At 43.9% G+C, this 17,564-nt stretch overlaps 1 protein-coding gene across 3 annotated transcripts in view; it reads left to right on the top strand.

The window, feature by feature from the left end:
• Positions 1-17,564, top strand: part of SH3PXD2A (SH3 and PX domains 2A) — an 842,113-nt gene that overhangs the window by 347,870 nt on the left and 476,679 nt on the right. The gene's annotated exons all lie outside the window — the stretch shown is intronic.

Raw genomic sequence — 17,564 nt, 5'->3', positions numbered from 1 at the left:
GCGCAGGCTCACATGTACAGGAGTATTCGCACAACAGAGAGGCATGGAGGCATGGACACAGATACTGGCACTCCCCAGGCACGCACGCACAGGCACACGTGTGGATGGACTGGTGCAGCTGCACACAAGTGCACAACCAGATGCACAGTTACACGCACGTTTAGACACAGACACTGGCACGCGTGGAGAGACTGGCACAACCACACGCGCTGCCACAGAGAACGAGACTGCGCAGCGCGGTGTGTGCCCCTGGGCGCATAGACTGCCAGGTGGGATTGGCTGGGTGCCAGGGTTCCCCAGCGCTGCCCACAGAGAGCGAGACTGCGCAGCGCGATGTGTGCCCCTGGACGCATAGAGACTGCCAGGTGGGGGTGGCTGGGTGGCAGGGTGCCCTGCGCTGCAAAATCCACCACCGTCCATATAACTTGTAATTTCACATAAAGGCACACACACAAATTCTCTCTCTCGCACACACACACACACATAATCTGTCTTTCTATCTTTTACACACACGATCCCTCTCACAGTGTGTCTCTCCCCCTCTCTCTCTTACACACACGCACAGTACGGACGTGACAATCAGATTCACGCCTGCAGGAGACAGGCGTTAGGGGGGGTCGCCCGTGAAGACACAACCAAGGATAAGACCAGCATACACACTGTCAACTGTTATTAAGAGGAGCCGTGATTCCGGTGCAAAATCTCAGTTTTTGCATTATACGCTTTCTGCCTGCAGCAGACTAGAAAATGAATAAATTGCACGCTGCATTTTTGCAGTGATCCATTGACTGCCACAAAATGACTGCCCAGGCATGCCAACTTGCAGATACATTTCACAATGGGAGGGAGGGGGTTTGGGAGACGGATCTTATAGGAGATGTGTCTATAAAGGGGCAAAACACAAAAAGAACAACATTCTGTCCCCATAGCTGCACAGCCTATTATAATGAATTTAATGAATCAAATTCGTAATCAGTTTATCTTTTCTCCAATGTTTATCTTCTTCTTCATCTTCATATTTTTACTCCGTTTTATTCTTGAATCAATTCTATCCATTTCCATATAAGTTACGCTCTTCAAAAAACACAGGAGTCATCATTTCCTCATGCCAGGTTTTAATGCGAGATACCCAATGCATTTCGAGAATAATCCCTTCTTCGGGGGTTTCTACAGTATAAAAAGAATTGAACTACATCAGTTCACCGATAAACATTATTTACAAACTGCTTCATGCATATTAGTAAGCATTGTTTACAAGCGTTTCATGTATCACGCGCTGCTATCTTCTGTTCCCTGACACTTGTGTTCAACATAAATACTACACATTGCTGATGCCATCATTAACATGTACATTAACAAAATGTTCACTTCTAAGCACTTCCCAATTTTTCCTCCCACCTAAACTGTTCACAAAATCATAAGCCAATTGCGTTTACGAGGCATGAGGGCACAAGGTGGGGAACGTCCTTTACAACTGAACTTTTACAACGAAGTACCATTACGACGCAGGTTTAACAACGAAAGTCATTACAACGACTTTCGCTGGAGGGCGCTCTAAGATAGGTAATAGTTTAATTTACTTTCCAACACCTTCCCTACTATCCACGGGGACTGGAGTTGGAATAGTAAATTAAACTATTCACTATCCAGCGCCCCTAACGCAAGTCGTTGTAACGACTTGCGTTGTAAAACCTGCTTCGAAACAGTACGTGTTGTAAAAGCACGCGTTGTACCGTCATACATCCCACCAGGTCATGAAGAGGAGTTGGGGCTTTGGGCTGAGATCTGACCCCCAACATCCCTCCCCCCAAAACAAAACGTTCTGAAGCTACCACTTATGCCCTGGGGAGTATGTAAAAAGAAAATACCCATGGAACGCAGCAGCACCCACCCTCCAGATATGAGCTGGAAACCCACATCCCACAACCCACACCTGCAGTGTGAGAGACAGCAGTGTGTATGAGAGACAGCAGTGTGAGAGACAGCATTGTGAGAGACAGCATTGTGTGTAAGAAAGACAGCAGTGTGTGAGAAACAGCAGTGTGTGTGAGAGAGACAGCAGTGTGAGAGACAGCATATGTGTGTTCTAGGGAGAGACAGCAGTGTGAGAGAGACAGCAGTGTGAGAGAGACAGCAGTGTGAGACATTTTATTTATGTTTTGGTTTTTGAAACCTAAATAAAACGCATTGTTATTTGCAATGTCAACAGCTCAAACTCGCGTAAATAGGCGACCCATTGCATTGCAAATGCAATAGGTCTCGCATTTGCTAGAGATTAAGCTATTGGCATTGTAAAGGACAATGGCATTTATTTATCTGTTTTTAAAACCAACACATAAATACAAATGTTGTCATTTACAATGCCAATAGCTCAAACGTTTGCAAAGGCGAGACCGTTGCATTGTAAATGCTTGTTTTCTCTTCTTGTAGAAGCTGCACATTCTGGCCCATTCTGATCCAGCTCTCACGTGAGTCTGTACAGGAGAGACTCAAGAGGGAACTGGGTGGTTCTGACACAGCTTTCGTTCATTGTGATGGGACGAGTTGAGATGGTACATCGTGGTCACTTACCGGTCGCCCTCACTGTGGTGTTAAACATATGAATAGACAATTCCGCATACACCTAAAAACGCAACACCTGTATGAGTTTTCTGGCTGGATCCTTTTCAGGTCGAACCGACTATACAGCGCATGAGCGGTCTTGTACGAAACAATTTGTAGGATTACCAAGAACATACAAGAGCTAGGAGCCTACCTATTGCTTACCATTGATTGGCCTTCCTGTCACTCTCATTTGCCTGCTTCTTATTTGTGTCCCAGCTTGCGAGTCTTGTATGTGTCACACCAATGGAACATAGTCTTTGCCATCTGATTTGACTATCTTGTATCTATGCTTCCATTGCTTGCTTTTCAAGCAGTACTTTTTTCTTTTTGGCTGAGCACTCCACAAGAGTGCATGCATTTTCCAGCAGTCTCCCTTGTGAATTTCTCTCCCCGTGCACCCTGTGTTGCTCTGTCACTTGTTTGCTTGCGCCCGCCCCCTCCATTTTGCTCTCAGGTCCTTATCCCGGTTGCTTTCTGACCTGTGTGCTTCTCCCGTCACTGCTCCACATTGCTCTCTTGCCTGTTGCTTCTCCTCTCCATCCCATACTTCGTGTTGCTTTCCCCCACCCATGCCCTCTTTCTGTCACCTTTTGTTTCTCCTCTTTAGCCCCTCAGTGTTGCTTCTGTCCCTCCCCACCCTCTGTATTGCTTCCCGGCACCTTCCTTCTCTGTTGCCCGTTGCTGCTCTGCCCCACCCCTGTGCTGCGCTCTCTCAAAGCACCATCCTTGTTGTTTCACCCATGTCCTTTGAATTTCTCTCACCACTCGTGCTTAAAAGTGCACTTTCACACATTTTTTCTTCCAACTTGCTGATCCAACTTGCGTCGACAAATAAAAAGAAAAGAAACTAGGTAGGCATGCTTGTTGAGTTTGCCTACAAATTGATGTGGCAGGCTGCCTTATAGGCTTGTTCTTCCTCATTTAGCCATGTTGCAAAGCATGGCTAAAAACCATTGAAATAGCCAGTTATTTTGAGCCTGTGGTTTCCCTCCTGCTCGACACTTGCACTTAATTCTCAACACTGGCACTAATGACAGTCTGCCACATGCTGGAGCTCTCTATTTGCTTTTGAGATGAGCACAACAGTGTTTAATATTTCAAAAAACATTATAAAATGATAAATACCTACTACCGACTCCATTCGTATAGATTTGGTTGGCCTGAAATAGTCTGAATTGTCACATTTGTAGGTCTGCGAAGGTTAATAATGGTGTTGGTACTGTCATTTGCAGGGGCAATGGGTGGCGCAAGCTGTAGCGGCCTCCTGAGATGGGCCCTCGCATTAACTTTTTTACAGATTAAGTACTGGAAATGGCCAAAAGGTCTTAAAGGCGTGCCCTATATGGTTTTGCCAATGCTTGTTTACCCTCATTCCACCATGTAAATTGTACGGATAACACACAAGCGTGAATCATTGCAATCTGAAAATATATATGGAAATGAGCAGCCATAGAAAATCTTTGCACAGTTATTTCTCCCGAGGTGCAGCCCCCTGATAATCTGCCCCTCCCTAGCACCCTGAAGCTCTCAAGCTAAGTTTTCGCTCTGCAAGTACCCTATATACATACATACATACATACATATGTAGTTGTCAGGAGCCTCATCTCCTGATATTTGCATTTAAAAAACGATCATTTAATCACGAAATATTCGTTCAGATCATCGCAGCTGAATGTTCGAGGCACGCGCTGCCCCAACATTTTATTTTTTGAGGAATTGCATAACTTTTGTTAGGTTGAGATGTAACTTCAGGGGTCCTCCCTCGTGCTGAGAAGAGTGTTTATTTTATTTATTTATTTTATTTATAAAGTTGTATATAGCTTATGGGATCAAATGAAGGCCTCGTCTGCACAATAGTATAACAATCTTTAACTTTCCAAGAGGCAAAACCGTTGACCCTGGCTAATGCTTCTTAATGCAGGCAGAGTGGCTCAGTGAGACAAACAGCTGATACTTTCTTCTGCTGTGGTCTAGAGGTCACAGGTCAGAATTGCACCTAAGTCAACTCACATTCTATTTTGCAGAGGTTGGTAAATTGAGTACCATTAGTAGGGGGTAATGGTAAAACCAGATATTTACAAGGAATGGAAGCCTTTGGTGTGAAGCAAACAGCTATCTGTATTAGTAGCCGCAAGCACATTCGAAAGATTCCTGCCAGTCGATAGAGACAGGTGGAGCATCCCGAGGACCTGTAGTGCTTCGCGAATATTCTACGAATCCTAGTTCCTCCTCCAAAAGTCTGTTTACTGTAGAGACTCCGTATCTGCCAATGTCTTCAAACTAATGTAGTAACTAATGTCTCTTCCGGGATAGAGAAGATAAACACAATAAATAAAGATTACACAAGGCCAAAAATAAAATGAAGTTTGGGGAGATTATTAAGTTTAGGATTCTCCTTAAATGGAGACAGAAGGGTATGAAAAGGCCCCAGATGGAGGTCCGTGTATTCCCACTTTGTCAACACTGTGTGCCATCACTAAACAAAACCCGTGGCAGAAGCTGATTTAAGCTAGACCAGTGCTTTCCAAACTTTTTAGAACCATGACCCACTATTTAGAAGGCCAAACGTTTGCGATCCGTTCAGCTTTAATGGATATGAGGCGGCAATTTTTAATGTAACTAAAGCATTGTGTAACAGTTCACTGTCATTGAAATTCCATCTAAATATGCACAGACGTGCAGTTTTATTAAAAAAAATTATGTTGCACACAAATGAAAATGTGTGGAAATCGAGTTTCAGTGAATATTTATCTTTTTTGCATCCCTAAGTACAGCGTATTGATTAGTTTTGATCCTATTAGAATCTTTGTTTCCATCACACTTCAGAATTACAAAAAATGTGCTTCATTTTTGATTTCCATGATGCTGAAAGTGTACTGCTCACTTACAGCTATTTGCATTTTGTCGTGTGTTCCAAACAAATGACATCCTACAGCCTTTCTCTGCACTCCAGGAAGATTGTCACATAATTCATATTACTTTTCTTTCTCTTGCTGCAAAGTTAGAGGAGTTTGTAAACACTAATCTTATGTTACAAAATATGCAGCACTCTGTCACAAGACATAGCCTGACATTTGACCTCTGTCTTTGAGGCACAGCAAATGTGTGAAGATAAACACAGAATTTAAAGGCATCTTTATTTATTGCTTGGATTTTCACAGCCCACCAAAAATCAACTATTGACCCACAGTTCGGGAAATTCTGAGCTAGCCCTTACAAACCTGCACCAACAGTTCCTGTTCTAGCTATAATTGCACCTCAGTTTAAAGTCCTGCTTGAGAGCTGAAGCCATGGAGCTTTCAGAAGAAGCACACCCTGGAGGAAATGCTCCACAACCATTTGCACATTGTTTCTACTGGATCCAGACATGGTGAGTGGCCTTCTGGACATATACTGCAGCGAATTTCAGGTTCATCTTTGAATTGCGATATTTGTGAACTGTGACATACCTGCAGAAGACTACAGTTATTTGGCTGGGAACAATTCAACATGGATCTTGGCACTGGGGTGAAAGCAAACAGATTTATGGTCCTGACGAATTACCAATTGATCACTTGTGTGACAGCTCAGGCAAGAAACATGTTGACCTTTCTGAAGAAACAACCACAGGACATTATGTCAGTGGGCTACCACTTTTGTTTTAATTAGCCATGTAGACTCCTCCAATAAAATTATTGAAGAGTACTACTTAGTCTAATTTACACTGCCCTAAGTACTTTGCACATCAACACACCTATCTTCACTCCACGGCCCCACACCTGCACTTTACATTATGGCTTTGGAATAAAAGATCTCTGAAGAAGAGCCCCTTCAAGGGTGCCCGTCTGGCATTCCACTGCTGGCCCGCCGGGGAGCAAGGCCAATGATGAAGCATGACACCCATTGGGGTGTGTGAGGGCCCCTGTTCCTAAAGGAGCTGACTGCTGTCCTGCCCTTAGGAAATATAACCAACCAGTCTTTTATTCTCTTTCTATCATTTACACAGATGTTCAATTACAACTGGAATAAGTGACCATTGTTCTGTGTGCTCTAAAGAGGCCATCTCATTGACAGGCACTTTGATTTGCCATCAGCCTCAGCATCTGATAAACACCTGAAACGACTCAAAGTATGCACTAATCAAGAGTAATAAGAGGCACGAAGAAAATACAGAACGCAACATGATGAAATAGCTAACATTCTTGGGGAATGCAAGATTAAGTTCAACATGTGAAATAAAAGAACTAAATCTCTGACATGCATTCCATAAGGATTTTAACATTAATTGGTCATAAGTCAATTCAAGTTTTTGGCATTCATTTTAAGAGCATGAAGATAGGGCAAATTTTAACGCCATACAGCATGTAGCTATCTTTACAATGAGCACATATTCATTCGTGCATGACTTAGATATTTGGATCAACTTCGCAAGGGAACCTACCAGGCCCCATCTGACTCAACAGAGTACTAAGGCCCTGATTATCTGAGACCCAAAAATGTTTGTGTTGTTGTTGGGCGTTTTTTTAAATCAATTTTATTTTATTAAGGCAAACAGCCAATAAATAAATAGGCTGTCTGTAGTACAAGCTTGTTTCCGGTCCAGGGAAGGCATGGCTTGGCAGTTCGGGCTGGACTGTTCCCATGAGGCACAGGGTCAGACTGATTTGCATATGGCCATGTCTGAACTGGGGTGGTGTGGAGTGCAAAAAAAACGATGGATTAAGGCCCAGATCTCTGTACAGGGGTGAATGTATGACATTGTTCTGCATTCTGTCCATCAACTGTGGTTTTTGCATTTGTCTGTAGTACATAACATTATTGTTTTAAGTAGTTGGCTGATTGTGAGACCTTCAGCTGACAGAAGAAAAAAGTGTGAAAATGGGACAGTTGCTTAACTTTATGGAACTCGTGGCATTCTTCTTCATTTGAAGAAGGGAAGTGTGTGATCTTTAAAACCACGTATAATACCATCATTGTAACTGTAGTGGTCCAACAACAGATAAACAAAGTTAGCAAAACATTGTTTAATCATTTCTCATTCAAGAAAGGCAAAAATTAAACTCTGTTGACCTTTTTCCAGTTGTGTAATCCAACAAAGGTTGCATCTCGACAGTGGCCCCTACATTATATATTTGGAAATGTGTTGAGCCATCAGTGTCATGAACAGTAGCATACTCAACCGTGGCGGATATGTATTCAGTTTCACATTCTCAGTGACCGAATCACAGACGTCACTGATAATGTACTTCATTCATCCCAATTGATGGAAAATGGCAATCGTTAGACATTTCAGGACTCCTATTATTCCATAATTTGCTAATCCGTAGCAGGACCAGGGCAGAGGCGTTTCTTCAACAGAACCCGTCTCTTCTTTCCACAAAGCCGAAGTATTCTAGAGGCGCCCACGGTAACCCCTCCCCCAGAGAGCGCGAGCTGCCATTCCCTGTGACGACGACAGTAGGAGCGCGACTACTCAGCTGACTCTATTTGCGTCAGGAAGGGCCACTCACTGTCCTCTTTGCCACTATCTGTACACAATTTACCAGAAGTTAACCCCTTCACTGCGGCGGCTATTCCACCGCAGTGCTAAGGGGGCGGGGGCCGCGCGGCGCGCCCATGCTGGTGATGGAACTGCTCCGTCACCAGCCGCGGTTGCGCTGTGCTCATGACGGAGCGGTTCCGTCATGGCCCCGCCCGCTCAATGGAACTCTCAGCGCAGGCGCGGGATCCGCGCCTCGCAGGCGTGCCGAGCGGGCCGTGACGGAACCGCTCTGTCATCAGCACAGCGCGACCACGGCTGATGACGGAGCGGTTCCGTCACCAGAAGGGGAGTAGTTAAAGAATTTGTACTTGTGGAGCACGCTAGCATTTTGCTGGAGGAGACCCAACACCAGCATCGTCAACGACAAATTATAGTGCAAAGGGTTACCTGAATAAACAGAGGCTACCTTTGTTTCTAGTATTCCCATCCGATCTTTGAAGGTTGTGTGTCTGTGTGATTGATGCAAATCACCCCGTGTTACCAAAGAAAGCAGCATAGCAAAACAAATCAACAACAAAAGAAGGAAATGCTTTGGCTAGGTCGAAGATTGAATCCTGCATTGAAATATACCACTCACAAAAACACTTTACAGGGAAGAAATGTAATTAAAGTTAATAACGGTAACATAATGCATTGTAAGGTTCAGTAGCAATATTATTAGTTGTAGTAATAGCATTATGATTGGCCATTGAAGAAGTACTGCTAGTGTTATTATTGCTACGAATAATGCAATTATGAGTTGTGAATATTAATGTGAATTCGTTTTCTTATTAACACTCTCAGTCAATGCCTAAATATGTGAAAAATTGCTTTGCAAATTTAGTTTGTTTTTAATTATGTTTCTGCAAAGTATAAAACATATTTCAATAAAATGTACTATAAAATTAACCGACCCGGGCATTTGTCATGTTTTGTATATTTAAGCCTCATCTTTTGTGTGAAAATAGTGTATGATTTTAAAAGCTGGGCATGAGGGAGGTCTGTTTACCATACTGTGACGTAGACGACCCACGTGTTCTTTAATTCTTTAATGTGTATAAAAATGTCTGATGGAGCGATAAGCCACTCCCACACCCCAAAATGGCTACACTTGTATATTCTTTTAAAATCAATAACGTCAAATATCCTCCTTCTTGCCAGAGCCTTAAGCCCTTCTGGACATCACTTGTGCCTTCCGCACAGTTTACTGCTCCATATGGGATCAACTCTGCTACCACACTGCTTGAGACACTGGGGGCTTCCTCCTTTTAAAATCCCTCGACTTGTGACTGTAAAACAACGCAGTGGAGACCTCATGTAAGGTCTGGGGTGACATTTTTCTTTAGGTGTATGGAGCTGTCATTATTGCATCAGGAGCCAAGGTACTGGGACTCAAGGGTATGTAAAGGTCAGTCTTGTCTGCCCGTCACTAACCGTCCGAGGAGCAGGGGAGCCTATTCTCCTTGTTTGCATTGGGGCTCATGACTGGCTTGCTGTGCCGCTGTTTCCTTTAGGAGAAAAGTGACCGAGAATGTAGCAAAGCGAAGATGCAGTTTTTGTCTAGTGTTGAAGTAATCTGCAGTTAGCTTATGTTTAACCTTCTATTTATGTGTCCAGTATTTAAATTAAATTAGTGTTCTGTGTGAAACATTCGCAAAGATCTGAGTAATATGCATCTGAGTGAATGAACCACTACATCTCATTGAGATCTGCTACACATACACTCTCAGTAGGTGCGCAGCAGTATTGCATCTTTGCACTGGGGTTGTTTCATCAAAACATAAGGGATGCAAGATGTGACGTCACATGCAGTTTCCCACCTGATGACATCACCGTAAGGGATGCTCTTCTTCTGGGGTCTTGTGCATCATGCACTAATGGGTGATTGAGAATCTCCATGATCCCTGACTCCAGAATCTAAGATACTAAATCTCAGGTTCAAGACACAGCGGAGGCAGACTTCCTACCAAGACCGAAGATGAGAAAGTACCTGTCGAATCACCGATTCCTTATGTTTACTCTCCGCATTGTTCCCCTCCTTGTTTCCTTGTGGTATTCTGATTTAGCTTGTAAAAGGCAATCAATGCACAAAGTCACAGTACCTTTAGCTGTACAAGGATTGACTCTGAAGATTTTACATCACAGTTTCCTCTTCAGTTGACCACTAAAGGGCCCCCTGGTCAACTGTTCTTTTGCCAAGTGATGCCTGCCCATCACACCCTTGCTGATGTCCCCATCTGAGTTTGCTGAAATCCATGGGCGCTCACAGTTAAAATCCCTGGAGCACTTTATATAACTTCCTCCTCGTAGGTCGAAGTTACTGTGCGAAAGACCAACATCTTCCTCTATATGGATGTTGAATTCTTTCATTGTGAAATTCTAACCTATCCTTCCACGTGTTCTTGTTATGGCTGCCTGAACTCACACACATTAACCAGAAGCTTCATCTATTATAGGCTGTGGGTCAGTTATTTTTTAAGGCTCAAATCATGGTGAGCGAGAAAGCAAAATACAAAGTGCTCATTAAGGTAATACTCACTCCTTGATGTGGGGCTAGAGAGACACAATCATCCCTTCTACAAAAGCCTCGTGGCCGTTAAGGATTGCACTTCACATGACAAATACAATGTTTATCTCAGAACAGATATACTTGGGAATGATGGAACCACCGAGTTTAAAGAGGCCACCGCTCGGTCCAGGATCTAAAACAGCCAGCCTAAGTGACTCGTTTGGTCTTCTTGCTGAACTTGGCCAGGCGGGTCCTTTTGGTTTCCATCCCTGTATGTAATGTCTGAAGTGCTTTTCGAATGTGTTGTGAGTGTGCATATCTGCAGAGCGGCCCTTAGAACATATAGTCTACATAAATATGTTTTATGACACACATGAGAGCATATCTCACAAGTAATGCAATGCTTGCATCATGTTTGAATCGACACAGTGTTTTTTAAGACTACTCCTCTCATTGAGGATTAACCTCATGCGCGCTAGCCTAAGTACGCTGAGATTTGCGAAAACGCATGTTACGTGACGAGCTGGGCTCGTCATCAGCGTGCGAGGAGGCTACGCCATGACGAGCCCAGCTCGTCATCAGCGTGGAAGGGGTTAAGGCATATATGCCCTTCAAAATTGTTAAATTGCCTAGGTGAAATGTATACGTCAGAACAGATTTTTAGTGCGTAATTGCCCTTGCCTCATCTTTTGCATGGGAACTTCGTTGTGAGGCAGCTGATAACAGCTACTATCCTTTTTAGAAGATGTCAGACACGTTTAATACCATTAACGTAGGAAAATACCACTTATGTATTGCTTTTATAATTGTAACCTAGTGAGTATTTGCCTAGTAGCTACAATGAAAACTGTTGCCAATATTTGTATACGGAAAAGAAATGACATAATATCAAGCAACCTATCTCATCGATACTGTCACTTATAACACGTCTCCTCCTTGGTCTGCAAGAGGGCACACAGCTCATTATTTAAGTTTGGCATCTTACCCTTCTCCATGGCGTACGACGGCTAAAGACGATGGTGAGATCTACTGAACGAGCAAGCAGTGCTTGGGTGCTCAATTATAACATTCACGCTTGTTGCCTGCTTTAATTAGTTGTCTTCAAACGCATTGTCCTTAACCTAATCACGGAACTGGGCCATGCAACACTAATCAAAAATGTAAACCTGTAGGTTATAGGATTTATCGAGCTGCTTGGCTCAAGATTGAGTTCAATGTAAGCTTCCGCCATTCACCGGCCGTCTCTTAAGGGTGGACTCAGTCTGCATGCCCTGTTATAGTTGATGGCTAGACTACAGCTGACTTCACATTGGGCCAAACTAGGTCCAGTCAGAAGTCACCTGGGGATCGCGCTAAGCCGACCGTCTTGTCAAAAACACCCTATTTATTTATTTATTTGCAGGTTTGTATCGCGCTGGCTTCGACTCCCAGGGGAGTATCTCCGCGCCTTTGACTTCTACCACATCTGTTTCAGGGAAGAGCTAGTATAGCAGCTTTCTAATGATTGAATAGGAATGTTTTCAGCGTTTTTCTAAAAGGAAGGTGATCTTCACATAGCCTGAGAGTGTTAGGGAGACTGTTCCAAAGGGAAGGTCCTGCTACTGAAAGGGCTTTACTTCCGTGTCTGGCCTTCTTTGCTCTAGGTACGCAGAGAAGGCCTTGTTCGCTCGACCTGAGTGAGCGAGAAGGCTTATAGGGAACAAATTTGGTGGACAGGTATGCAGGACCAATTCCGTTGAGGTTTTTATGTATGGTGCTGCATACCTTGAACTTGGCCCTCTGTTTGACAGATAACCAGTGAAGGAGGGGCGTTCAGGACCAGGCGGGCAGCCGTATTCTGGACCACCTGAAGTCTTGTCATGACTCCCTCGTTGGCAGATAGCAGCAGACCATTGCAATAGTCTAGTCGACTCATGACTAGAGCTTGTACCAACATCCTCCTAGTTGCATCTGGTAAAAGGGGGAAAATGTTACGCAGCATGCCAATTACATGGAAGCAGGCTCCCACCACCTGGTTGCCATGTTGTTTGAGGGTAAGTTCCTGGTCTAGTCGGACTCCCAGATTCTTGTCTGTTAGTTTAGGCTCCGGTACTGGGCCAAGGTCTTGTGGCCACCAGTCAGGAGTCACGAGTAGTTTTACCTCACCAAACAACATGACTTCTGTCTTTCCAACATTGCACTGCAGGTAGTTGGAGGACATCCAGTGTGTCACTGCTTTCATGCCCTGGGAGAAGGAGTTCCTAACCTCGGGATTAAAGGTCTTAAAAGGAAAGAGGAGTTGCGTATCATCCTCGTAGGATATCGGGATGAATCCATACGGTCTCAAGATGTTAGCCGGGGTGCCACATATATGTTAGAAAGCGTGGGGCTCAAGCATGAGCCCTGTGGCACCCCCTTGGAGATTTCAACTTCCTCTGACCGATATGCACCCATGATTACTTGCTGGGTGCGGTTTGTTAAGAAGCTCCTCAACCATGCCAGGGCTTCGTGCTTCAGGCCGATGTTAGCTAACCTGGCAGTAAGGATGGAGTGGGATACGGTGTCAAATGCCGCAGACAGATCCAGTAGTACCAGGATTACGGAGAAGCCCCTATCCTGGTACATGTGTAGATCGTCTGCGACTGACTAAACAGGGACTAGAGGTGAACAGCAGGCACGGGCGTACAGCTGACGCTTTATTCAATTCCATGTGTTTCTCCTTATAAGAGAAAGTCTATGAATGTGTGAAAACTGTTCATGCCCACAAGTGCCATGCCACCTACGTCACTATAACATACAGATTTAAAATGCAGGGTTTGTACACTCTTGCGGTTTCGAAACAATAGCATCTGCCTGCTTGTTAACAGCCAGAACAAAAGAATCCCCTTCTGAAATAAAAACAAGAACACAGTTTTCCTCTTTAGGAGTCAGTGAATATTTATCCCTCCTCACCTTCATCTTCATGAAATAATTCCCATTAACATTTCATGGAAGACCACTCCAGTGTGCCAGTCACATATGGTTTCTGCTGATTCAGTTGGGGTTTTGGAGATGTGCTGAAGTTCCAGATACAATTCCAGTTGCACCTTGGAGCAAGTTATTGGTAGGCAGAGGAATCAGTAGAAACCATTTGAAACTTGTCAACTGGAAGTAGCTGCTCCGTGCATGCTGCATATTCCTTTCAAAAGTAGATGGGTCAATTCACTCTGAGCTTCGTGGCGTATGATCCTGATTTTTCACGTTAAAATCCCTGGTAGGTATATCATTACATCCCACCTTCAAGGAAAACTTTAAAAGTACCCACATTTGAGGTCAGCTTAATACCCTAAAGCTACTTGCTTTGAAAATGTTAGGAAAAAAGAGCTGTGCTCTTCCCAAGATGTCTCATTGAAGTTTAAGCGATTCTCTTTGCAGATTGCTCAAAACAAATTCATGATTTCCTTTACGCAGCAACGCCCACAGGACAGAGCACTAGCTTGATAATGAGGCAAGTAACCAATCACCATCCTTGTACACTTATCCACTGTCACCGATGATGGACCATAAGACCTGCTCTCACCATGGGTATTTGACAGTCAACAGGCAGGAGGTGGACATGCCTTCTGTGAAGTTTTGAGGACTGCTTGGAAGTTATTGCCGTACAAAGGGTGACACAACTGGGGTGCAGTGAATCACATTGTGTCTTAGCCATTGAGTATTGGACCAGTGCAGAAAAAAAATTATGCCTGCTGCGCAAGACATAAAGACTCTGTCTAAGCAATACATTCTAGTGCCTTGAATTTCCCAGCTTTGCCTATGTTACGTTTTGCGAATCCTTTTTATTTTGGGGGGGGTGGGGGTAAAAAATAAAATAAAAAAAATAAGCTTAGAGTATATGTTTGGTTCTGGAGGGTTGCACCATGTTTGAACTAACACAACACTGTGCTGTTCCCTGTCAACATAACACAAAAAAGCAATATTTGCAGTACCTCGTTTGCCTTCAAACCACTTTCCATTTTAATTCAGATACTACTTTAAAAGTTTTGTTTTTCTAGCTTTTTAGTGTGTTTCATTCTTCACTCTGCTCCTCACAAAGGGTTTGCAGATTAACTCTTTAGTGAATAACCATATGGAAAATTCAGGGTCCAGGGTCAAGATGCGCAAAAAAAATCAGTTACTTACACATTGGGACAAAGCAATAGAAAAGGGTTAGGAAAGGCACTCTTCTAGCTAAACTTCAGGAATGCTCTTAAATACCCCATATAAAAAATCACCATGGTGAGCTGATAATCATCATGATAGCTGGGGACCAAGTTGACTACTGTTTACGCCATTCTTAGAATGTGAGTTCTTGAATTGTCTTGTGTATTAGGTACTTATATTAAGTGGAAGTGTCTATAGTGGATGAGGCTTCAAGAGCCCGGTAAAGGGTTTGCTTTGCTAGTTGTTAGTCCTGACATTGTTTGTCCTGTTTTTTTGCTTTGGGCCTCCTGTTTTTGATTGTGTGCTGGACATTGTTTGATGGTGTTTGGACTCTGGGCACTTTACCACTGCTGACCAGTGCTAAAGTGCATGTGCTCTGTGTCTTCAATGTAATGGTAGTTGGTTTCTCAATGATTGGCATATTTGATTTACTGGTTAAGTCCCTCGTACTATGCACTACATGTGTCCAAGGCCTGTAAACCAAATGCTACTAGTGTGCCTGCAGCACTAATTGTCCACTCACATGAGTAGCCCTCCCAAAGTATCCCAGGCCTGCCATTGCAGTGCCCGTGTGTGCAGTTTTTAATTGCCATATCGTCCTGGCAAGTACATCTACTTGCTAGGTCCAAACCTTCCCTTTTACTACATGTAACCCACCCCAAAGCTAGTCCCTAGTTAGCCCAGATGCTTGGTGCAGTATTTTTAAAAGGTGGGATATGTGCTTTTAAGTTTTACATGTCCTGGTTGTGAAAGGTGCTAAATTTACTTTTCAATGCATCAAGGCCCAAAGGTTAGCATTGGAGCGGCCCTGTAGCATTTTACGCGGGTGTCAAATTGAAGTTTGGTAGCTCTGGACTCACAATTTAAAAACGGATCTTTTAGAGAAGTTAGTTTTTAAATTGCAGGTATGAAAATGAAACTTTTAGAAAGTTGGCATTTTCTTAACCACTCTGTTCCTCTGCCTGTGCCTAGAATGTACATCTGGGTTTGGTAACAGCTGGGCTTTGTGAATTCACTCTAGATAGTCACACACAAAAGGAATTAAGGTGTGCCGTGCATATCCCCGTGGACCAACACCGGACTGATGGATCTTCCTGAGCTATAGTGGAGGGAGGAATTGACACTTGCGCCTGAGTAGGGCTGTGCCTGTCCCCACCCAAAGAACTGCATACCCCCTTTTAGTGTTTTTGGAGCCAGGGCCAGGAAGGGCAGGGTCTGGTGCACTACGAAGACTTTCTTTGTAGCCTCCCTACTTGAAAGGCCAAAATGTGTATAAGTACTAGACCTCTGTCACCATAACTGTAGAAACTCTTCTGGACTGAGGACATTCTGCCAGAAAGAAGAGCTGTTGGACTGCCAGGAGTGACTGCCACTTTGCTGTTTTGGCCTGCTGTCTGTGGCTTCTTGCCTGGGAGTGAGAGGACTGGACTTTGTTCTCTGCATCCTGCTTTTTAAAGTTTCTCCAAGGGCTTGAGTTGAGCTTTCCTCTTGGTCGAAGTCTTAGGGCCATCAAAGACTTCCCCTGCACCTTGCTACCAGTACCTGGGCTCCTCTGCTGTGAGTTCTGACCTTCCAAGTGGTGCCAAATCCAGTCCTGTAACCTTGGAAGTGATTCTGGTACTGCAACCAAGAAATTGATGCATCACAAAGCAGCAACGCATCATTGTGATTGGTCTGATTGTTGTGGTTCGGCGTACCGATGGGGAATGGGGGCCTGGGCATGTTTTGCACCCAGGCTGTAATGCAGCCTAGGTGCAGATTATGCAAAGTGCGCATGACTGTTATGGTCGGCCCGAGAGGGTCTGCACAACAGTTATGCGCACTTTAGAGTGGAGCAACCACTCCTCTTCCTGGACCCTGCCTGGAAGTCTAGCCTGGCCCACACCAGGAAACTGATAACTAAAATAATAATAATGCTGGTTATTATCATTTTCGTTTTCCTTTAACTACTGCTCGCAGAGCAGTGTGGCGCCGCTCCTTCGCCTTAGCGAAGGAGCCGTCCCTGTGCAATGCAAGCCGCATTCAAAGGAGGTAAGCCATGATGTGAAGTATTGCTGCTTCAGGGTGACCTCAGGCTGATTTGAACCAAGCTACAGACTCATCAGAAGTCTACAACGGTGGTTCACTGGCGAATATCATTTATGGTGGGAAGGCAAATTACACACATGCAAAGTACGCACAATCCACATTCTTTACACTTATTATAAGACGATAGTAAACAATAAATATATGTGAAAAAGGAGTCGGAACCCCTGCTGTACATTTTAAAGATATTGTAAGTCATGAGTTCTTTCCTTAGGTCACATTATTATTCTGAAAGAATGGTAATTCCTTTAGGCGCTCTCCAGGACATCCTTTTTTGCTTGAAAATGTAATTGCCGAAAGGACCAAGAGGCCAGTTGGACTCTTTTTACTTATGAAGGGCCAAGGCTTACTTGCATTTTACTGATACCTATCCACAGAGGATAACAAAAGATGGACTAGAATCTGATGCAGAGGAATCTTCGGTGGCTGAGATCCGTTCAGGAATTTCACCATTACTCCTTTGTTTATCTCAGTGAGACTCACAAAGGAATATATGTCATTATTACGCATGCCTTACATCGCATGCTGTTACAACGCAGTCGTTTTCAACGGCTGCGTTGTTACATCGCAAGTCTTTACAACGACTTGCTGTAGGGGCCCGCTGGATTTAGGAATAGTATAATTTACTATCACTACTCCAGTTTGTGCAACAGCTACTTGCTGTAGGGGGCAGAAGGTGATGGATTTTCAATCCAACACCTTCTG

The sequence above is a fragment of the Lissotriton vulgaris genome, chromosome 5, assembly GCF_964263255.1.
Source record: "Lissotriton vulgaris chromosome 5, aLisVul1.2, whole genome shotgun sequence".
Classification (NCBI taxonomy): Eukaryota; Metazoa; Chordata; class Amphibia; order Caudata; family Salamandridae; genus Lissotriton; species Lissotriton vulgaris.
Note: the sequence above shows the minus strand (reverse complement) of the source record. Positions and strands in the feature narration are given on the sequence as shown.